The following is a 23353-nucleotide window of genomic DNA, read 5'->3' on the forward strand; positions in this document are numbered from 1 at the left end:
AGAAATCAATGATTTCGAATGAATTCTGTATGCGTTAAAAGACAGCTATACACAGAAAACATGCAGGACACTGCTCATGAATGATGTTTCCCGAGCCGAAACACAGTGCGTTTTTTCAAGCCATTTGACAAAGCCCACCCACTGAAAACTGCAGCAGATCGTGTAAAGACGTTCAACTTTGTAACTACTGCAGGCACGGGAAGCAGAATAAATTCCTCTTTTCAAACTGTCAAAGGTTTGCTTTCCGAACGCTGCAGGACATCGCACAATCTCTTTTGAACAGGGACAAACGATTTCTTATGGGGCGCAGTAAGTACTGTTACTGTCACTGCTCGATACCGACGTTGGCCCACTATACCATGTTCAGCCACCGCTAGAAAATGTACAGCTCTAGCACCAGAGCAAACAACAGGAGGGCCAACGTCAAACGTGTAAGACATGGAGAGCGATGAGAATGGGATTCGAACCCATGTCTGCAGAGCACAATGGATTACCAGTCCATCGCCTTAACCACTCAGCCACCTTGTCAATGAAACTGGGCTGTCCGGACATGGGATGGCGCTCTCCAGATGATCTTTTTCTTTTTTTTCCCTCGTACTCGAGGGTCATTTTCCTGTTCCACATGCAATTTCAACATTTTCCTTAGGAGATGTCAAGCCAGCAAGCCACTGCTGTGGTTCAGTGGCCAGTGTGGAGTTCAGTGGCCCTGTTGTACACAGAAAGCAAATTGAGCTCCTTGGACATCAAAAGTTCCAGATAAAAGCCATTTGTCACCCTTTCTCTTGGTGTTGATATTGCTATTGTATGTAAAGGTGGCAACTTGCTCAGCGAGCAGGCGGAGCACACACCGAATGCAGATGTGTCTGAGTGGTGTGTCCAAGTGGCTGCAAAAGGATAATGCTCCTGGGGCGCCGGGGCTTAGTTGGTTAAAGCGCCTGCCTGGTAAATAGGAGATCCTGGGTTCAAATCCCAGCGGTGCCTTCTTTGTTCTGTTTTCTCAAACAGAACTGGTCCTTACAGACAACCGCCTACGGCTAGACTTGCAAGTATTCATTTCCTGTCTTTAACGCGACTTGTTTTTCTTAAAATGGATGCAACTTGCAAAACATGAAATACAAACCTTGCTAATCAGCGCTGGCGGCTGGCAAAAAAAAAAAGAAGTCAGCAATGTTTTTTTTCTTTAACCTTAACCCTGCTAACGGAGACGAGTTAAACAACCGAGTCTATGCAGCTTAAACGGTCCGCATGTCGGGTTCTTAGCTGAAAGGGTGGTAAATCACGCTCACCCCAGTCCTTAATCTTTTAAAGAGGATACAAAATTGAACCTAGTCGCCACATCACATACATCCTGTTCAATGATAAAAAAGTGACATCTATCCTCGATCCAGAGTAAATCCCACGTTGAGGGCATACTTTTTTCCACTTTACCATGAGTCGGGCTCAGCTGCACAGAGGCGAGAGCAGAGCAATGAGGTCACGGGGACAGGGGAGTCACACGCTGGCGGTTTAAACACGCGGAAGAAAACTGAGGGATCCACAGTATGTGGACCCTCCGTGCGCCATCAGTCCGCACTCCGGACTCTGAATCCTGCCATCCAAGTTAAGATCTCGGCGGAACCTGAGGCGCAGTTCCTTCTTAAAACGTAATCTGGTGAGCATTTCTAGAATCGTACTTGTATAGATGCAGCCTTTAATGTGTTGCTAGGTTAAAATTGATGACTTCTTGAACTTCAGTAGGCAACTGCCCTCTTGATTTCGGATTTAATTTCTTTATTACAGGGGTGCTTTTATGAAGACAGAGTCATGTTCAGGTACTTTTCTTGATGGAGGAAGCATATTTCGGACTCTGTGATCTGCTCACCTGGAAAGGTCTGCTGTACTACTACAAGAGAGAAGTAGAGTCTGGAGGAAGGGACAATTTTATGATGCTTTGGAAGATAATGTTTTTTTTTTCTTTGAAATCGAAATGAATCAGAATATCAGTGCAAAAGACAGACTCTTGGTTTGGTTTGAGATATGGTTTTAAAACAGACAAAATGTAGAAAACAGGTCTTTCTCACTTTTGGTAAAGAATGGACCGGGGGTAATATTTTACTAGTTGCAGTGCTGATCTCACTGGGTTACAGTCCTGCAGTGTCACACCGGGGCCAGTGGCGCAATGGATAACGCGTCTGACTACGGCTCAGGAGATTGCAGGTTCGACTCCTGCCTGGCTCGGGTCGTTTTTAAACGCATCTGGCTACTCCCTAAGTAGTCTGTGCTACTTACTGCATTGTAATCGTACCCGGTAAGAGATTTCCTTCATGTAAATGAACTGCACCTGACAGCTTTAGAAAAACACCTGGGCTCAGTACGGTGCTGAGAGTTCAGCGTTGCTGTTCTAATTAGCACGCACTGCATCGGCTATGAGCCCGAACCTTTCAATTATTCCGATCAGTAAGTCAACACGTAGTCCACATGAACGGTAGAAATATTCTCTTGTCTGTCTCTTGTTTGTATAGAACTGAATGTCCCTGACAATGTTCTGTTAGTTTTAATTGAAGAACGGCATTTGTGTTCAAATATACCAGACAAGTTTATGTAACTGCTCATGCGACACTCAGTTGTAATTAGTCAAGAAATAAAGTCGAACAACAGCTGCGGGTTTGATTCTGAACGTATGAGATTGCAGCGCCTTTTACTTCCATTGACAAATGATAGAGATTCGAAGAGAGATCCTTCAGACCAGCAAGCAAACCCACGGCTATTTCGGTTTTCTATCTAGGCAACGTTGGTGTCTGCAATAGCATACATGAAAGCGTGATGCAATTTCTGTGGCTACATTTGTTGCACGTCATGCACAGTAAGAGTGTTTCTAACACCAAATAAAAAGTCAACAATTAGCGATCACGCCCTTCTCCTCAGTTAACCCACTGAAACCCTTGCTGTTAACAGTTCTTTACTGCGTGCTTTACCAGCACCTACATATCGTGTCGGTTCTTTCAGCTTTATTCATTAGGTTTTCAAAGGTATAAGTAGAGCACCAGAGGTGCGAACGCAAAATGTGTGGTTATCTGAAGAATTGATTTCAATGGCAGCGGGTCCAAGCGATTTCGCGTTGTTATAGTACCAGGAAAGGAGAAGCGGCACTTCGCCTCTGCCGTGCAGGCACAAGGCGACGTGCGGCAGACGCCGGAGTCGGCAGGTTTCGAACCTGCGCGGGGAAGCCCCAACGCATTTCGAGCCCATCGCCTTAACCACTCGAGCACGACAAATGCGAACTCGCCGCCGCCGTATTCCTCCTATAATCAAACACGGACTGCGAGGTGGCTGCGGAAACCTTTTTAAAGTTGCTCTCCGTTAAAAAAAAATACCTTTCACAAGATTCGTGCCGGCAGACAGACACGCCTCAGAGGGTTTAAGGCTGGCTTCACGTTCAAATGATAAAGTCCCCCAGTCCGGATGTCAAAACGCAACTTTGGCAGACAGAAAAAAACATCAACAAACCAAAAATGTGGACAAGGATTTTACAAGCTGCACCACACTGCACTTTCAAAAGCATTTACATTCGTGTTAGACGCAGGAATTGCCTTTGATTTGCGCGCTTACGAACGCCATGGAAAACGAAACAAAACTAAAGCCCTCAGCTCCTGCACTTGATTATAGTCCCGTTACGTGTCGAAGCAGGAATTTACGTCATCCTACCACTGTAACACGGGGAATAGAGGGAAATGAGCACAAGCTACGAATTGTCTCAATCACTCCCTACAGTAGTAAGACGCCTGGAAGCGTGCACCCCCATCATTAATCTTTGCGCATCTGTGCAAGGTAAACTCTGTAGCAGTCTCTGAAACGGCTCAAAGGAAACACGTGATTGATTCCATGTGCATCTGGGGTTCATTTCTTATTTACATTTAATTCAAGGGAAAGGCTTGGGTCAGTTTCAGACGGCCTCCAACAGCGAGATTCAAGCGCCCCACCTTCAGCCCAATCTGCGCCGCCAGAACGCCAACGGCTCCTCTGGTCTCCGGGGTGCGGTTGTGACCCCGTAACCTAAAGTGTTGGTGGCAGACAAATGGAGACTAACAGGTGATGTCCTAGGACATGACTACATTGTGACACTCGGTGGGGATGGTGACCATTGCTTGGAAAAGAGTGCGAGGCCCCTTTAGAAAAACATTTTGTTAACAGGCATTCTGCCTTAGTCCAAACACCTATAGCTTGCAAAGCGCATGCTATTAGACAGGCACCTCTGCAAGACCTTAAGAGTCTCTTAAACTAGTGATAGTAAGGTGTTCCCAATGGGCGATGTTTGGCTTTCAAATCATCTCTCTGTGGAAGCGCCGAGATGCAGCTGTTTAAGGCTTAGAAGCAGCTGACTGTTTCACTACCTAGCGGATTACTGTCAGTCAGGGAGCTCAGAGGTGAAAAGCCTGTCTGAGAGACAATTCGCCGTCGATGAGTTCAATATGTTCCGTACCAGCTCGGCGCAACTGAGATCATCTTGGTAGCCGTGTAGCTCAGATGAGTGAGAGCGTGTGTGTGTGTACCACCGTGATTGGATGCCGGTCCTTCTCAGGTTACAGTAAACCTTCTGCTGCCTAACTTCCCTAATTTTGGGGATCCCTTTGAAAAAGCAAAGGAAAAAAAACTGGCTCTTCATCAGCATGATCGACCTCACCCAGTGTGGCGCAGTGGCCTAATGGCTAAGACACTGGCCTCCTAAGCCAGGGATTGTGGGTTTGAGTACCATCTGGGGTGCTCCTGTCCCATTTTGAGCGTACAAATGTCCTTTTGATTTGCAAAGCTACAACCCCACCTTACTCAGTGAGCGTCTCTTCTTTTCTCTCACATACAGTTGGGAGAAAAACTTTTGTAAACAGCCCTTCGGAATGATGTGTATTTCTGCATGAATGGCTCCTAACATGTGATCTTATCTTTATCTAAGTCATAATAATTAATAAAGAGAGTCTGATTTAACAAACAACACACGCCCAACATTTGACATTGCTGTTTCTTTATTGACCAAATGGTTTAAACAATCAAGGTCATTGATGGAAAAAGTACGTGAACCCTTATATTAAGGAGCTAGTGGAACCTCCTTTATGACAAAAACCTCAATCCCCACTTTCTGTAGCGGCTGGTCAGACCTGAGCAGCGGTTAGGAGGTATTTTGGCCTATTCCTCTATGCAAAACTGTTTCAGTTCATGTATATTTTTGGGATGTCTTGCGCTGAACGGCCTGCTTCAGATCACGCCACAGCACTTCAATGGGATTGGGGTCAGGACTCTTACTTGGCCATCCCAAAATACGGAATTTCTTCTGTTTCAGCCACTCTGTTGTTGATGTACTCCTTTGTTTTTGTCATGCTGCATGACCCAGCCTCTTTCGAGTTTTAGATCACAGGCAGACACCCTGACATTCTGCTGTAGAATTTCCTGATACATCTTGGAATTCATCGGTCCCTCGATGATTGCAAGCCGTACAGCCTCCGCCATGTTTCCCAGGTGGGATGAGGTTTTGGAGTTGGTATGCAGTGTTTTGTTATCTCCAAACATAACGCTGTGCACATTTACCAACAAGTTCAACTTTTGTCATGTCTGTCCACAGAACATTGTTCCAGGAGTTGCTGTGGAACATCCATGTGGTCTTTAGCAAACTTGAGAGGGGCAGTGGTGGTTTTTTTTGGGGGGAGAGCAGTGGTTTCCTCCGTGGTGACCTCGCATGATCACCGCTCCTGTTCAGATTTCTTCTTATGGTGGACTCATGGACACAGACGTAAGACAAAGTCAACCACCTGTTCGCTAGATCCCATCCCCACTCAGCTAGTCAAAGATTCCCTCGAAGGACTGGCAGGACCTATAATTAGTATGATGAATGCATCGCTTGCGTCAGGCGTTGTACCTGATCAATTTAAGGTAGCGGTTGTTAGACCGCTCCTTAAGAAGTCAAATTTGGATCCACAAGTTCTTAACAACTACAGGCCTGTCTCAAAGGTCCCATTTCAATCTAAAAGTTTTGAGAGAATAGTTGTTGCCCAATGTCAATCGTATCTGGATTCAAATAATATACTTGAGAAATTTCAATCTGCTTTCTGAAACTGCATTAACGAGAGTCGTAAATGATATTCTCTTAGCTACTGATGTGGGGAATGCAACAGTGCTTGTGCTTCTAGATCTTAGAGCTGCCTTTGACACGGTTGACCTCTCTGTTTTGTTACACAGGCTTGAGTTTGAGGTTGGCTTATCTGGAACCGTCCTTCAGTGGTTTACTTCACATTTTACTCATCGTTTTCATTATGTTCAAATATCTAATAATTGTACTGCTTCATCAACGTCACCAGTTCAATTTGGGGTACCAGACGGATCAGTGCCGGGGCCAATATTGCTCTCTCTCTCTACATGCTGCTGCTAGGTAGGATAATACGAAAAAATAATATGAACTTTCATTCATATGCTGATGACACTCAAATAAACATTTTGTTCACACCAAACGACAACTTTTCTATTATCACTTTAGTTAAATGCATTAATGAAGGAAAGACTTGGATGTGTGAAAACTTTTTGTTACTCAACTCTGAGAAAAATGAGGATCTGTTGATCGGAGGCAACAATACTGATAGGACTACTATAACTTCAGCACTTAACTCAGAGGATTTAAACATTTGCCTCAAAGAGACAGCACGTAACCTAAGTGGCATATTAGACACAAGGCTCTTAACAACTTGCATTGTTAAGTGCCTTGAGACAACCTTGTTGTGAAAGGTGCTATATAGAAATACATTGATTTGAACTGAATTGACAATGTAAAATGTTGTGTGTGTTGTTTGTTAAACAAGACTGTCTTTATTTATTATTATGCGTCAGATGAAGATCAGATCACATTTTAAGAGCCAATCATGTAGAAATCCAGATCATTCGCGTTTTAAAAGTTGCGGGAAAAGTGAAACAGGTGCTTTTCCTTTGTTGCGCAGACACACGACGACACCGTAGGCGGCAGGACTCGAAGCTTCGCAGGGAGACCCCAATGGATTTCTAGTCCATCGCCCTAACCACTCGGCCGCCGCCGCCGCCACTGCCTTTTTGATGCAGTCTAACATAGAGTGCCGGGCAGCGGCGGAAACCTTTTTCAAAGTCGCTTTCCGTTTAACAACAACAAAAAAAACTTTCACAAAATGCATGCTAGCAGACAAATGCGCCTCAGAGGACTTAAGGCTGGCTTCAAGTTGGAATGATAAAGTCTCCCCGTCCGGTCAGGAAAAGGGAACTTTGTTAGACAGAAAGAAGGAAGTAACAATAACGGAGAATTGTGTGCAAGGATTTTAGAAGCTGCGCAGCCCTGCAGTTTCAATAGCCCTTTTATTCGTGTTAGATGCTGGAATTGCCTTTTTTTGACGCTCTTACGAATGCGATGTCAACGAAAACAGAACAAAGCACAAAAAACCCTCAAGTCCTGCAGTTGGATAGAATGCCGTTACGCGTCCAAGCCGTATTTGACTTCATCCTACCATTGCAACACGGGGCGTATATGGAAACGAACACACGCTACGAATTGTCTCTAATCAGTCCCTACAGTTGTAAGGCGCCTGGAAGCGTGCACCCCCATCATTAATCTTTGCGCATCTGTGCAAGGTAAACTCTGGAGCAGTCTTTGAAACGGCTCAAAGGAAACACGTGATTGATTCCATGTGCATCTGGGGTTCATTTATTTATTTACATTTAATTCAAGGGAAAGGCTTGGGTCAGTTTCAGACGGCCTCCAACAGCGAGATTCAAGCGCCCCACCTTCAGCCCAATCTGCGCCGCCAGAACGACAACGGCTCCTCTGCTCTCCGGGGTGCGGTTGTGACCCCGTAACCTAAAGTGTTGGTGGCAGACAAATGGAGACTAACAGGTGACATCCTAGGACATGACTACGTTGTGACACTCGGTGGGGATGGTGACCATTGCTTGGAAAAGAGTGCGAGGCCCCTTTAGAAAAACATTTTGTTAACAGGCATTCTGCCTCAGCCTAAACACCTATAGCTTGCAAAGCGCATGCTATTAGACAGGCACCTCTGCAAGACCTTAAGAGTCTCTTAACCTAGTGATAGTAAGGTGTTCCCAATGGGCGATGTTCGGCTTTCAAATCATCTCTCCGTGGAAGCACCGAGATGCAACTGTTTAAGGTTTAGAAGCAGCTGACTGTTTCACTACCTAGCTGATTACTGTCAGTCAGGGAGCTCAGAGGTGAAAAGCCTGTCTGAGAGACAATTCGCCGTCGATCAGTTCAATATGTTCCGTACCAGCTCGGCGCACCTGAGATCATCTTGGTAGCCGTGTAGCTCAGATGAGTGAGAGCGTGTGTGTGTGTACCACCGTGATTGGATGCCGGTCCTTCTCAGGTCACAGTAAACCTTCTGCTGCCTAACTTTCCTAATTTTGGGGATCCCTTTGAAAAAGCAAAGGAAAAAAAAAACTGGCTCTTCATCAGCGTGATCGACCCAACCCAGTGTGCCCCAGTGGCCTAATGGATAAGGCACTGGCCTCCTAAGCCAGGGATTGTGGGTTCGAGTCCCATCTGGGGTGCTACTGTCCCTTTTTGAGCGTACAAATGTCCTTTTGATTTGCAAAGCTGCAACCCCACCTTACTCAGTGAGCGTCTCTGCTTTTCTCTCACATACAGTTGGGAGATGTCTTGCACTGAACGGCCTGCTTCAGATCACGCCACAGCACTTCAATGGGATTGGGGTCAGGACTCTTACTCGGCCATCCCAAAATACGGAATTTCTATTGTTTCAGCCACTCTGTTGTTGATGTACTCCTTTGTTTTTGTCATGCTGCATGACCCAGCGTCTTTCGAGTTTTAGATCACAGGCAGACACCCTGACATTCTGCTGTAGAATTTCCTGATACATCTTGGAATTCATCGGTCCCTCGATGATTGCAAGCCGTACAGCCTCCGCTATGCTTCCCAGGTGGGATGAGGTTTTGGAGTTGGTATGCAGTGTTTTGTTATCTCCAAACATAACGTTGTGCACATTTACCAACATGTTCAACTTTTGTCACTGTCCACAGAACATTGTTCCAGGAGTTGCTGTGGAACATCCATGTGGTCTTTAGCAAACTTGAGAGGGGCAGTGGTGGTTTTTTTGGGGGGGAGAGCAGTGGTTTCCTCCATGGTGACCTCGCATGATCACCACTCCTGTTCAGATTTCTTCTTATGGTGGACTCATAAACACAGACGTAAGACAAAGTCAACCACCTGTTCGCTAGATCCCATCCCCACTCAGCTAGTCAAAGATTCCCTCGAAGGACTGGCAGGACCTATAATTAGTATGATGAATGCATCGCTTGCGTCAGGCGTTGTACCTGATCAATTTAAGGTAGCGGTTGTTAGACCGCTCTTAAGAAGTCAAATTTGGATCAACAAGTTCTTAACAACTACAGGCCTGTCTCAAAGGTCCCATTTCAATCTAAAAGTCTTGGGAGAATAGTTGTTGCCCAACGTCAATCATATCTGGATTCAAATAATATACTTGAGAAATTTTAGTCTGGTTTCTGAAACTGCATTAACAAGAGTCGTAAATGATATTCTCTTAGCTACTGATGCAGGGAATGCAACAGTGCTTGTGCTTTGCTTCTAGATCTTAGAGCTGCCTTTGACACGGTTGACCTCTCTGTTTTGTTACACAGGCTTGAGTTTGAGGTTGGCTTATCTGGAACCGTCCTTCAGTGGTTTACTTCACATTTTACTCATCGTTTTCATTATGTTCAAATATCTAATAATTGTACTGCTTCATCAACGTCACCAGTTCAATTTGGGGTACCAGATGGATCAGTGCCGGGACCAATATTGCTCTCTCTCTCTACATGCTGCTGCTAGGTAGGATAATAAGAAAAAATAATATGAACTTTCATTCATATGCTGATGACACTCAAATAAACATTTTGTTTCCACCAAATGACAACTCTTCTATTATCACTTTAGTTAAATGCATTAAGGAAGGAAATACTTGGATGTGTGAAAACTTTTTGTTACTCAACTCTGAGAAAAATGAGGATCTGTTGATCGGAGGCAACAATACTGATAGGACTACTATAACTTCAGCACTTAACTCAGAGGATTTAAACATCTGCCTCAAAGAGACAGCACGTTACCTAGGCGGCATATTAGACACAAGGCTCTTAACAACTTGCATTGTTAAGTGCCTTGGGACAACCTTGTTGTGAAAGGTGCTATATAGAAATACATTGATTTGAATTGAATTGACAATGTAAAATGTTGTGTGTGTTGTTTGTTAAACAAGACTGTCTTTATTTATCAAAAAATAAAAGGAATTTGCTAGGAATGCAAACGTTAGGTTGCGCTTCTTCATGCTGCATCGTCGGCATGAGTGGAGCTTTTTAAACGTCTGTACTTACTGTGCCCCATAAGAAATCGTTTGTCCCCATTCAAAAGAGATTGTGCGATGTCCTGCAGTGTTCGCAAAGCAAACCTTTGACAGTTTGAAAAGAGGAATTTATTCTGCTTCCTGTGCGTGCAGTAGTTACAAAGTTGAACGTCTTTACACGATCTGCTGCAGTTTTCAGTGGGCGGGCTTTGTCAGAGGGCTTGGAAAAACGCACTGTGTTTCGGCTCGGGAAACATCATGAGAAGTGTCCTGCATGTTTTCTGTGTATAGCTGTCTTTTAACGCATACAGAATTCATTCGAAATCATTGATTTCTCCAATTAACAAGGTTCCCTTAAAGGATGAGTCAAAGTAACGTCTAATCGGATTAGTTTCCTTAGAGCTGGTTCAGAGTTTGCTCAAGAGTTTACCTTTCACAGATGCGCAAAGAAAAATGTTGGGGGTGCACGCTTCAAGGTGCCTTACAGCTGTAGGGAGTGATTCGAGACGATTTATGGCGTGTGCTCGTTCCCATATACCGTACGCCCCGGGGTGCAGTGCTAAGATGAATTACAATACCGCTTGGGCACGTAACGGCGTAACACGCAAGTGCGGGACGTGAGGCTTTTCGTTTGTTCATTTTGTTTTGCTCTGCTTTGCTTTGTTTCGTGGTCAAGAGGCGTAAGGTAAGTCGTAATCCAGGGAGAACACTGGTGGCAAACAGTCCGAGGTGAGAGGCGAGGTCCAAAGTCGAAAAGGCAGAAGGGGAGTCCAATATCCAGAATAAACGAGGTAATGGAAAAAACGCCAGGTAGAGCTCTCAAGGAGTAGACTCAATACCAGCGGGAAGCAAGTAAAGATGGTAAAAATAGCACTGCGTACCCCACGGTGGAGTGTGTGCAGGTGGGTTAACTCGTGTGGCGGCGTTTGTTAATAATCACCCTCTGCTGGTGCTGTTTAGATTGCTTAAGAGTTGGTCTTAACTGCCTGGCGGTCATGACAAGCTCCTCTTTAAGCTGTGGTTTAGTTTTGCATTCATGTGTTTCTAGAGCAGTTATTTATGGGGGTGGGTGGGTCCTTCACAGAGGCTCAGGACAAATCCCCTGCATGAAAGTCTACTGTGTGCGTTCAAACAGTCACAGGTCAAGAGCCAGGCAGGAGGACAATGGACAGATGAGCCAACGAACTAAAAATAAAAGAACAGATATGAAAAAGCCACCATCTTTTTCTTTTTGACATTTTCCGACTTTCATGCAAGCCAGGACAAAGTTGCTCGTAGCTACTTGTGGATTCAAATACTCTATCGAGTGCTTTGATGAGTTTTTGCAATTTGATTGTCGTCCTGTCAGCCTGTTTCTGTTTTTTTTTTTTCAATCTAGGGATGGAAAGTATGAGGGAAATGATGGAGCAATCAATAACCGCTCCGGAAAAATGGCAGAAAGAAATGGTCCGTCACTAAGGACATTTGTGAAGCAGAGGAGTGACATCACCACAAAGGCGACTTATTCTGCTGATCGTTTTGGTGAATAATGATTGAGGCGTGTTAAGAGAAAGGTAGCTGCGTCAGCATGCTTAGGCTGCAAAGGATAAAGCAAAGGTTTACTCCATGCTGAAAAGAGAAGAAAAGAAGCACAACGTTTCGACTGTGGAGCCTTCTGCGCCATCTTCTTTAGCGATGGTGATGATGTTTACATTGGAAAAACTGAGACACGCATACTGGAGGGGCTTGAACCACCAACTTTTCAGCACCACAGAGTCTGACAGTCTTTTGTGCACCCTACATTTGCAGGTTTATGGTCAAAGAAAACAATCACTTGCGCTTCTTGCAGCCGGCAATCTTTTTCCACTGACAACCAAGAAATGGATTTCATCTTTCACAAGCTGTATGGATTTCTTCAAAAACAAGTTATTCCAGAAAGGAAATGAATTCTTGCATTAAACTGAACCAAGCTGTACATGTTTGTCTGAAATGAGACATTCGGCACAACAAGACACGGAGAGAGGCACCGCTGGTATTCAGACCCAGGATCGCCTGCTTACTAGGCGGGCACTTTAAGCCACTAGGGAACAGCGCCAGCGGAGCACCGCGCTTTTACAGACACTTGGACACATCTGCGTTCGGTGTGCACTTAACCTGCTCTCTGAACCCGTTGCCTCCGTCCCATTTAATAGCAGAACTGACGCCAAGAGAAATGATGAGAAATGGCATTTATCGGGCACTTTTCATGTCCAAGGAGCTCAATGCCCTTGACACCTCCCCAAGGCGACAGAGCTGTGCATTCTTTGGCGACACCATTTTTTCTTTTGTTTAATTTCTATACTTATTGATAGAATAAAAACGATATGTCATGTACTGTAAGGGAAATGTCTCTTTTCATGGGGAAAGCTAGCACCAGCAAATGTTGTGTTTAGAAGAAGTGATTTAACATGACACGTGACCTAATTTACCGGAGCAAAAGCTCACCCAGCAAGCCCTGCTTTACTTCTACAGGAGAGAAGTACTGTAGAGTCTGCAAGATGTTCAGCTGGGTAGCTACGTCAGCATGCCTCGGCTGCAAAGGAACAAGTACTAGGTTTATTGCATGCTGAAAAGAGAAGAACGGAAACGCAGCGTTTCGACTGTGAGGTCTTCTCACACCTGAAGAAGCCTCACACCTGTAAAAGGCTCCATGGTTTTCTTTCTTCTCTTTTCAACATGGAATACACCTATTGTCTGCAAGATGTGACAATTTCATGGTGTTTTGGAAGAAAACCTTTTTTCTTTGAATTCAAAATCAATCGGAATTTCAGCACAACACATCAACACTTTTTCTGATTTAAGGAGATGATATTTTAAACCTGACAAAAATAGTAGGAAACACAAGTTTCTTGCTGTGAAAATTTAGATGGGGAAGTGTACTACTAGTAGCAGTGTAGAGCTCTCTGTGGTGGAGTGCAAGCGCATGTTCTATGGGCCAGTGGCGTAATGGATAACGCGTCTGACTTCGGATCAGAAGATTGTAGGTTCGAGTCCTGCCTGGCTCGTGAGGCTTTTAAACCTCTCAGGTTCCTAGGTAACAAGTTGCCGTCATGTATATGAACTATAGAAAAGCATTTGCCACAACCCGTAAATTAGCACGCAAGTGCGGGCTGGTGAACACAGAACTGTATGGAGATCATCTCCAGCTCCGAGCTCAATTGCAATGAAAAAACATGCAGAACAGAACTGGAGAGCAGCTGAATTTGTGCTCAGTAGGGTGGGGAGGACTCAGCATTGCTATTGTTCTAATTGGCATGAACTGCAGGGGATCTGAATCAGAACATGTCAGTCAGTTTGATCATTGCGTCAATATGTAGGCCACGTTAATACAGAATTATTACTTTGTCTGTCTCGTCTTTGTATATAGCTGAATGTCCCTGACAATTTCATGTTAGTTTTTAAGAACGACATTGGTGCTAATATATACATATATAGCATATAAGGAACACGTAAAAGTTTAGTCCATGCTGAAAAGATAAGAAAACCGCCACAACGTTTCATCTTGGAATAAATCTTTACTTGTTGTTTTGCAGCCTACCCATTCTGACCTAACTCCTCCCTTGAAATTCCCTAACAGATAAGGGTACGTAACGGCTCATGCGATGCTCAGTTGCAATTTGTCCCAAAACAAACAAGAACAGCAGCTGAGGGTTTGAGTTTGAACATGCACTGTATTAAAGCAGCTTTTATTTCCATTGATAAATGCTAGATATTCCTACAGAGATTCTCTCGGTGAGTAAGCGATTCCTGTTTCTGTTTCTATTTCTGTTTCATATATACAGTATATATATGTTACATGTGTCTCTGCAATAGTATTAATGTGTAATACACTATCAGGGGCTGCTTTTTTGTGCACCTCATCTACAACAAGGGTTTTTTTTTCATTTATGTTTGTGGACCTTCACCATTTGAGGAAGTGAGTTAGATAAGAAAGTTACAGGTATGGTGAGCAATGACTGACAAAGGCACGTACTGCGTATTCCTTACAGAAGTGTAAGCAATTTGTTCTAAAAAACACCGGCTAAAGTCCAACATCGTTAGCAATCTTATTACTTAAACAGAATTAACATCAATAAACTGTAAGGTGCTGGTACATGCGAGTAGATTTGATCTTCTATTAAACAAAAATGCAATTACAGCTCTAAAAAGGTCAACCTAGACTTCTGTAACAGATCTGTTCAGGTCATCGCTGTTTCTCTGACCTTGTGAGTCTTTGGAATTTTAAAAGTGTATTTTGCTTGCCTTTCATGTGGTCTGTGTACAAGTCACTGTGGCGTATGCGGTCCTACACAGCCTTGCTATAGACGTGACGAGCCTCCGCTATGTTGCAATGGAGAACAGGTTCAGTACGGAGCTGCCGAGAAAATTCAGCTGGAAAGCTCGTTGCAGAAAAGCATCGTTCTCTGTGTCCAGCGGCAAAGCGTCCATCGTGGGTGCTGAAGAATCGATTTCACAGGCTGTGGGTCCAGGCGATTTAGAGTGTTAAAGGTCCCAGCGAAAACGAAACGGCGCTGGTCCTTTTACACGCACGCACGCAACCAAATGCAAAGGACGCCGTAGTCGGCAGGATTTGAACCTGCGCGGGGAGACCCCAACGGATTTCAAGTCCGTCACCTTAACCACTCGGCCACGACTACAGCAAGCGCCGCGGCCGCTGCCTTCTTGCTACAATCGAACAGGGAGTGCGAGGCGGCGGCGGCAGCGGAGGCAACTTTTTTCAAGTTCGCTCTCCGTTTAAGAAACCTTTTACGCCATACGTGCAAGCACACACACACACACCTCAGAGGACTTAAGGGTGGCTTCAAGTTGGAATGATAAAGTCTCCCCGTTCGGACATGAAAACAGAACGTTCTTAGACAGAAAGCAATCAACAACAGAGACATCTGGACGACGATTTTAGTCACTGCACTTTGAATAGCATTTTTACTCCAGTTACAGGAGATGCACCAATGGCCCTTGACCTACGCTCTTACCAATGCCTTGAACATTCAAACAAAACAGCCCTCAAGTCCTGCGGTTTAATATAACGCTGTTACGTGTCGAGGCAGTATTTGACTCTGTCCTACCGTTGAGACACGGGGCGTATATGGAAATGAACACATGCTACGGATCGTCTCTAATCGGTCCCTACAGTTGGAAGGCTCCTTGAAGCGTGCACCCCCATCATTCATCTTTGCGCATCTGTGAAAGGTAGACTCTTGAGCAATGTTTGAGCCAGCTCTAAGGCAACTAGTGCTATTGGACAGACACCTCTGGAAGATCCTAAGAGTCTCTTAACACCACTTCCAGCAGCAAGCTTAATTGTTCGCTGGAGGTCTCCCACCCAGGTACTGACCAGGCAAAGAATCACCAGTACATTGAATGAGGAAGTTAATCCTGAAATCCAATTACATATCTCAAGGTAAGACAAATCCATAAGAACATGTCTTAGTATTACTTCGTTTACATTAGTATGGCACTGAGTTGGAGCTCCTCTTTAAGCTGTGGTTTAGTTTTGCATTCATGTGTTTCTAGAGCAGTTATTTATGGGGGTGGGTGGGTCTTTCACAGAGGCTCAGGACAAATCCCCCGCCTGAAAGTCTAATGTGTGCGTTCAGACAGTCACAGGTCAAGAGCCAGGCAGGAGGACAATGGACAGAAGAGCCAACGAACTAAAAATAAAAGAACAGATATGAAAAAGCCACCATCTTTGTCTTTTTGACATTTTCCGACTTTCATACAAGCCAGGACAAAGTTGCTCGTAGCTACTTGTGGATTCAAATACTCTATCGAGTGCTTTGATGAGTTTTTGCAATTTGATTGTCGTCCTGTCAGCCTGTTTCTGTTTTTTTTTTTCAATCTAGGGATGGAAAGTATGAGGGAAATGATGGAGCAATCAATAACCGCTCCGGAAAAATGGCAGAAAGAAATGGTCCGTCACTAAGGACATTTGTGAAGCAGAGGAGTGACATCACCACAAAGGCGACACATTCTGCTGATGGTTTTGGTGAATAATGATTGAGGTGCGTTAAGAGAAAGGTAGCTGTGTCAGCATGCGTAGGCTGCAAAGGATCAAGCAAAGGTTTACTCCATGCTGAAAAGAGAAGAAAAGAAGCACAACGTTTCGACTGTGGAGCCTTCTGCGCCATCTTCTTTAGCGGTGATGATGTTTACATTGGAAAAACTGAGACATGCGTCCCTGGGTGGGCTTGAACCACCAACCTTTCGGTTAACAGCCGAACGCGCTAACCGATTGCGCCACAGAGACTGACGGCCGCTTGTGCTCCCTACATTTGCAGGTTTATGGTCAAAGAAAACAATCACTTGCGCTTCTTGCAGCCGGCAATCTTTTTCCACTGACAACCAAGAAATGGATTTCATCTTTCACAAGCTGTATGGATTTCTTCAAAAACAAGTTATTCCAGAAAGGAAATGAATTCTTGCATTAAACTGAACCAAGCTGTACATGTTTGTCTGAAATGAGACATTCGGCACAACAAGACACGGAGAGAGGCACCGCTGGTATTTAGACCCAGGATCGCCTGCTTACTAGGCGGGCACTTTAAGCCACTAGGGAACAGCGCCAGCGGAGCACCGCGCTTTTACAGACACTTGGACACATCTGCGTTCGGTGTGCACTTAACCTGCTCTCTGAACCCGTTGCCTCCGTCCCATTTAATAGCAGAACTGACGCCAAGAGAAATGATGAGAAATGGCATTTATCGGGCACTTTTCATGTCCAAGGAGCTCAATGCCCTTGACACCTCCCCAAGGCGACAGAGCTGTGCATTCTTTGGCGACACCATTTTTTCTTTTGTTTAATTTCTATACTTATTGATAGAATAAAAACGATATGTCATGTACTGTAAGGGAAATGTCTCTTTTCATGGGGAAAGCTAGCACCAGCAAATGTTGTGTTTAGAAGAAGTGATTTAACATGACACGTGACCTAATTTACCGGAGCAAAAGCTCACCCAGCAAGCCCTGCTTTACTTCTACAGGAGAGAAGTACTGTAGAGTCTGCAAGATGTTCAGCTGGGTAGCTACGTCAGCATGCCTCGGCTGCAAAGGAACAAGTACTAGGTTTATTGCATGCTGAAAAGAGAAGAACGGAAACACAGCGTTTCGACTGTGAGGTCTTCTCACACCTGAAGAAGCCTCACACCTGTAAAAGGCTCCATGGTTTTCTTTCTTCTCTTTTCAACATGGAATACACCTATTGTCTGCAAGATGTGACAATTTCATGGTGTTTTGGAAGAAAACCTTTTTTCTTTGAATTCAAAATCAATCGGAATTTCAGCACAACACATCAACACTTTTTCTGTTTTAAGGAGATGATATTTTAAACCTGACAAAAATAGTAGGAAACACAAGTTTCTTGCTGTGAAAATTTAGATGGGGAAGTGTACTACTAGTAGCAGTGTAGAGCTCTCTGTGGTGGAGTGCAAGCGCATGTTCTATGGGCCAGTGGCGTAATGGATAACGCGTCTGACTTCGGATCAGAAGATTGTAGGTTCGAGTCCTGCCTGGCTCGTGAGGCTTTTAAACCTCTCAGGTTCCTAGGTAACAGGTTGCCGTCATGTATATGAACTATAGAAAAGCATTTGCCACAACCCGTAAATTAGCACGCAAGTGCGGGCTGGTGAACACAGAACTGTATGGAGATCATCTCCAGCTCCGAGCTCAATTGCAATGAAAAAACATGCAGAACAGAACTGGAGAGCAGCTGAATTTGTGCTCAGTAGGGTGGGGAGGACTCAGCATTGCTATTGTTCTAATTGGCATGAACTGCAGGGGATCTGAATCAGAACATGTCAGTCAGTTTGATCATTGCGTCAATATGTAGGCCACGTTAATACAGAATTATTACTTTGTCTGTCTCGTCTTTGTATATAGCTGAATGTCCCTGACAATTTCATGTTAGTTTTTAAGAACGACATTGGTGCTAATATATACATATATAGCATATAAGGAACACGTAAAAGTTTAGTCCATGCTGAAAAGATAAGAAAACCGCCACAACGTTTCATCTTGGAATAAATCTTTACTTGTTGTTTTGCAGCCTACCCATTCTGACCTAACTCCTCCCTTGAAATTCCCTAACAGATAAGGGTACGTAACGGCTCATGCGATGCTCAGTTGCAATTTGTCCCAAAACAAACAAGAACAGCAGCTGAGGGTTTGAGTTTGAACATGCACTGTATTAAAGCAGCTTTTATTTCCATTGATAAATGCTAGATATTCCTACAGAGATTCTCCAGGTGAGTAAGCGATTCCTGTTTCTGTTTCTATTTCTGTTTCATATATACAGTATATATATGTTACATGTGTCTCTGCAATAGTATAAATGTGTTATACACTATCAGGGGCTGCTTTTTTGTGCACCTCATCTACAACAAGGGTTTTTTTTTCATTTATGTTTGTGGACCTTCACCATTTGAGGAAGTGAGTTAGATAAGAAAGTTACAGGTATGGTGAGCAATGACTGACAAAGGCACGTACTGCGTATTCCTTACAGAAGTGTAAGCAATTTGTTCTAAAAAACACCGGCTAAAGTCCAACATCGTTAGCAATCTTATTACTTAAACAGAATTAACATCAATAAACTGTAAGGTGCTGGTACATGCGAGTAGATTTGATCTTCTATTAAACAAAAATGCAATTACAGCTCTAAAAAGGTCAACCTAGACTTCTGTAACAGATCTGTTCAGGTCATCGCTGTTTCTCTGACCTTGTGAGTCTTTGGAATTTTAAAAGTGTATTTTGCTTGCCTTTCATGTGGTCTGTGTACAAGTCACTGTGGCGTATGCGGTCCTACACAGCCTTGCTATAGACGTGACGAGCCTCCGCTATGTTGCAATGGAGAACAGGTTCAGTACGGAGCTGCCGAGAAAATTCAGCTGGAAAGCTCGTTGCAGAAAAGCATCGTTCTCTGTGTCCAGCGGCAAAGCGTCCATCGTGGGTGCTGAAGAATCGATTTCACAGGCTGTGGGTCCAGGCGATTTAGAGTGTTAAAGGTCCCAGCGAAAACGAAACGGCGCTGGTCCTTTTACACGCACGCACGCAACCAAATGCAAAGGACGCCGTAGTCGGCAGGATTTGAACCTGCGCGGGGAGACCCCAACGGATTTCAAGTCCGTCACCTTAACCACTCGGCCACGACTACAGCAAGCGCCGCGGCCGCTGCCTTCTTGCTACAATCGAACAGGGAGTGCGAGGCGGCGGCGGCAGCGGAGGCAACTTTTTTCAAGTTCGCTCTCCGTTTAAGAAACCTTTTACGCCATACGTGCAAGCACACACACACACACCTCAGAGGACTTAAGGGTGGCTTCAAGTTGGAATGATAAAGTCTCCCCGTTCGGACATGAAAACAGAACGTTCTTAGACAGAAAGCAATCAACAACAGAGACATCTGGACGACGATTTTAGTCACTGCACTTTGAATAGCATTTTTACTCCAGTTACAGGAGATGCACCAATGGCCCTTGACCTACGCTCTTACCAATGCCTTGAACATTCAAACAAAACAGCCCTCAAGTCCTGCGGTTTAATATAACGCTGTTACGTGTCGAGGCAGTATTTGACTCTGTCCTACCGTTGAGACACGGGGCGTATATGGAAATGAACACATGCTACGGATCGTCTCTAATCGGTCCCTACAGTTGGAAGGCTCCTTGAAGCGTGCACCCCCATCATTCATCTTTGCGCATCTGTGAAAGGTAGATTCTTGAGCAATGTTTGAGCCAGCTCTAAGGCAACTAGTGCTATTGGACAGACACCTCTGGAAGATCCTAAGAGTCTCTTAACACCACTTCCAGCAGCAAGCTTAATTGTTCGCTGGAGGTCTCCCACCCAGGTACTGACCAGGCAAAGAATCACCAGTACATTGAATGAGGAAGTTAATCCTGAAATCCAATTACATATCTCAAGGTAAGACAAATCCATAAGAACATGTCTTAGTATTACTTCGTTTACATTAGTATGGCACTGAGTTGGAGCTCCTCTTTAAGCTGTGGTTTAGTTTTGCATTCATGTGTTTCTAGAGCAGTTATTTATGGGGGTGGGTGGGTCTTTCACAGAGGCTCAGGACAAATCCCCCGCCTGAAAGTCTAATGTGTGCGTTCAGACAGTCACAGGTCAAGAGCCAGGCAGGAGGACAATGGACAGAAGAGCCAACGAACTAAAAATAAAAGAACAGATATGAAAAAGCCACCATCTTTGTCTTTTTGACATTTTCCGACTTTCATACAAGCCAGGACAAAGTTGCTCGTAGCTACTTGTGGATTCAAATACTCTATCGAGTGCTTTGATGAGTTTTTGCAATTTGATTGTCGTCCTGTCAGCCTGTTTCTGTTTTTTTTTTTTCAATCTAGGGATGGAAAGTATGAGGGAAATGATGGAGCAATCAATAACCGCTCCGGAAAAATGGCAGAAAGAAATGGTCCGTCACTAAGGACATTTGTGAAGCAGAGGAGTGACATCACCACAAAGGCGACACATTCTGCTGATGGTTTTGGTGAATAATGATTGAGGCGCGTTAAGAGAAAGGTAGCTGTGTCAGCATGCGTAGGCTGCAAACGATCAAGCAAAGGTTTACTCCATGCTGAAAAGAGAAGAAAAGAAGCACAACGTTTCGACTGTGGAGCCTTCTGCGCCATCTTCTTTAGCGGTGATGATGTTTACATTGGAAAAACGGAGACATGCGTCCCTGGGTGGGCTTGAACCACCAACCTTTCGGTTAACAGCCGAACGCGCTAACCGATTGCGCCACAGAGACTGACGGCCGCTTGTACTCCCTACATTTGCAGGTTTATGGTCAAAGAAAACAATCACTTGCGCTTCTTGCAGCCGGCAATCTTTTTCCACTGACAACCAAGAAATGGATTTCATCTTTCACAAGCTGTATGGATTTCTTCAAAAACAAGTTATTCCAGAAAGGAAATGAATTCTTGCATTAAACTGAACCAAGCTGTACATGTTTGTCTGAAATGATACATTCGGCACAACAAGACACGGAGAGAGGCACCGCTGGTATTCAGACCCAGGATCGCCTGCTTACTAGGCGGGCACTTTAAGCCACTAGGGAACAGCGCCAGCGGAGCACCGCGCTTTTACAGACACTTGGACACATCTGCGTTCGGTGTGCACTTAACCTGCTCTCTGAGCCCGTTGCCTCCGTCCCATTTAATAGCAGAACTGACGCCAAGAGAAATGATGAGAAATGGCATTTATCGGGCACTTTTCATGTCCAAGGAGTTCAATGCCCTTGACACCTCCCCAAGGCGACAGAGCTGTGCATTCTTTGGCGACACCATTTTTTCTTTTGTTTAATTTCTATACTTATTGATAGAATAAAAACGATATGTCATGTACTGTAAGGGAAATGTCTCTTTTCATGGGGAAAGCTAGCACCAGCAAATGTTGTGTTTAGAAGAAGTGATTTAACATGACACGTGACCTAATTTACCGGAGCAAAAGCTCACCCAGCAAGCCCTGCTTTACTTCTACAGGAGAGAAGTACTGTAGAGTCTGCAAGATGTTCAGCTGGGTAGCTACGTCAGCATGCCTCGGCTGCAAAGGAACAAGTACTAGGTTTATTGCATGCTGAAAAGAGAAGAACGGAAACACAGCGTTTCGACTGTGAGGTCTTCTCACACCTGAAGAAGCCTCACACCTGTAAAAGGCTCCATGGTTTTCTTTCTTCTCTTTTCAACATGGAATACACCTATTGTCTGCAAGATGTGACAATTTCATGGTGTTTTGGAAGAAAACCTTTTTTCTTTGAATTCAAAATCAATCGGAATTTCAGCACAACACATCAACACTTTTTCTGTTTTAAGGAGATGATATTTTAAACCTGACAAAAATAGTAGGAAACACAAGTTTCTTGCTGTGAAAATTTAGATGGGGAAGTGTACTACTAGTAGCAGTGTAGAGCTCTCTGTGGTGGAGTGCAAGCGCATGTTCTATGGGCCAGTGGCGTAATGGATAACGCGTTTGACTTCGGATCAGAAGATTGTAGGTTCGAGTCCTGCCTGGCTCGTGAGGCTTTTAAACCTCTCAGGTTCCTAGGTAACAGGTTGCCGTCATGTATATGAACTATAGAAAAGCATTTGCCACAACCCGTAAATTAGCACGCAAGTGCGGGCTGGTGAACACAGAACTGTATGGAGATCATCTCCAGCTCCGAGCTCAATTGCAATGAAAAAACATGCAGAACAGAACTGGAGAGCAGCTGAATTTGTGCTCAGTAGGGTGGGGAGGACTCAGCATTGCTATTGTTCTAATTGGCATGAACTGCAGGGGATCTGAATCAGAACATGTCAGTCAGTTTGATCATTGCGTCAATATGTAGGCCACGTTAATACAGAATTATTACTTTGTCTGTCTCGTCTTTGTATATAGCTGAATGTCCCTGACAATTTCATGTTAGTTTTTAAGAACGACATTGGTGCTAATATATACATATATAGCATATAAGGAACACGTAAAAGTTTAGTCCATGCTGAAAAGATAAGAAAACCGCCACAACGTTTCATCTTGGAATAAATCTTTACTTGTTGTTTTGCAGCCTACCCATTCTGACCTAACTCCTCCCTTGAAATTCCCTAACAGATAAGGGTACGTAACGGCTCATGCGATGCTCAGTTGCAATTTGTCCCAAAACAAACAAGAACAGCAGCTGAGGGTTTGAGTTTGAACATGCACTGTATTAAAGCAGCTTTTATTTCCATTGATAAATGCTAGATATTCCTACAGAGATTCTCCAGGTGAGTAAGCGATTCCTGTTTCTGTTTCTATTTCTGTTTCATATATACAGTATATATATGTTACATGTGTCTCTGCAATAGTATAAATGTGTTATACACTATCAGGGGCTGCTTTTTTGTGCACCTCATCTACAACAAGGGTTTTTTTTTCATTTATGTTTGTGGACCTTCACCATTTGAGGAAGTGAGTTAGATAAGAAAGTTACAGGTATGGTGAGCAATGACTGACAAAGG

At 44.2% G+C, this 23353-nt stretch overlaps 11 non-coding genes across 11 annotated transcripts; 6 read left to right on the top strand and 5 right to left on the bottom strand.

The window, feature by feature from the left end:
* Positions 1 to 446: 446 nt before the first annotated feature.
* On the bottom strand, positions 447 to 528 carry trnat-ggu (transfer RNA threonine (anticodon GGU)). The gene has a single exon. It is a non-coding gene; the product is annotated as a tRNA-Thr (tRNA).
* A 379-nt stretch (positions 529 to 907) lies between these two features.
* Positions 908 to 981, top strand: trnat-ggu (transfer RNA threonine (anticodon GGU)). Its single transcript has one exon. It is a non-coding gene; the product is annotated as a tRNA-Thr (tRNA).
* A 1163-nt stretch (positions 982 to 2144) lies between these two features.
* On the top strand, positions 2145 to 2217 carry trnar-acg (transfer RNA arginine (anticodon ACG)). Its single transcript has one exon. It is a non-coding gene; the product is annotated as a tRNA-Arg (tRNA).
* A 6257-nt stretch (positions 2218 to 8474) lies between these two features.
* trnar-ccu (transfer RNA arginine (anticodon CCU)) lies at positions 8475 to 8547 on the top strand. The gene has a single exon. It is a non-coding gene; the product is annotated as a tRNA-Arg (tRNA).
* Positions 8548 to 13302: 4755 nt separating this feature from the next.
* trnar-ucg (transfer RNA arginine (anticodon UCG)) lies at positions 13303 to 13375 on the top strand. The gene has a single exon. It is a non-coding gene; the product is annotated as a tRNA-Arg (tRNA).
* Positions 13376 to 14925: 1550 nt separating this feature from the next.
* On the bottom strand, positions 14926 to 15007 carry trnas-uga (transfer RNA serine (anticodon UGA)). Its single transcript has one exon. It is a non-coding gene; the product is annotated as a tRNA-Ser (tRNA).
* Positions 15008 to 16543: 1536 nt separating this feature from the next.
* On the bottom strand, positions 16544 to 16617 carry trnan-guu (transfer RNA asparagine (anticodon GUU)). Its single transcript has one exon. It is a non-coding gene; the product is annotated as a tRNA-Asn (tRNA).
* A 1193-nt stretch (positions 16618 to 17810) lies between these two features.
* trnar-ucg (transfer RNA arginine (anticodon UCG)) lies at positions 17811 to 17883 on the top strand. Its single transcript has one exon. It is a non-coding gene; the product is annotated as a tRNA-Arg (tRNA).
* A 1550-nt stretch (positions 17884 to 19433) lies between these two features.
* On the bottom strand, positions 19434 to 19515 carry trnas-uga (transfer RNA serine (anticodon UGA)). The gene has a single exon. It is a non-coding gene; the product is annotated as a tRNA-Ser (tRNA).
* A 1537-nt stretch (positions 19516 to 21052) lies between these two features.
* trnan-guu (transfer RNA asparagine (anticodon GUU)) lies at positions 21053 to 21126 on the bottom strand. Its single transcript has one exon. It is a non-coding gene; the product is annotated as a tRNA-Asn (tRNA).
* Positions 21127 to 22319: 1193 nt separating this feature from the next.
* Positions 22320 to 22392, top strand: trnar-ucg (transfer RNA arginine (anticodon UCG)). Its single transcript has one exon. It is a non-coding gene; the product is annotated as a tRNA-Arg (tRNA).
* The last annotated feature ends 961 nt before the right edge of the window (positions 22393 to 23353 follow it).

The sequence above is a fragment of the Lepisosteus oculatus genome, unplaced genomic scaffold (genome assembly GCF_040954835.1).
Source record: "Lepisosteus oculatus isolate fLepOcu1 unplaced genomic scaffold, fLepOcu1.hap2 HAP2_SCAFFOLD_137, whole genome shotgun sequence".
Taxonomy (NCBI): domain Eukaryota; kingdom Metazoa; phylum Chordata; class Actinopteri; order Semionotiformes; family Lepisosteidae; genus Lepisosteus; species Lepisosteus oculatus.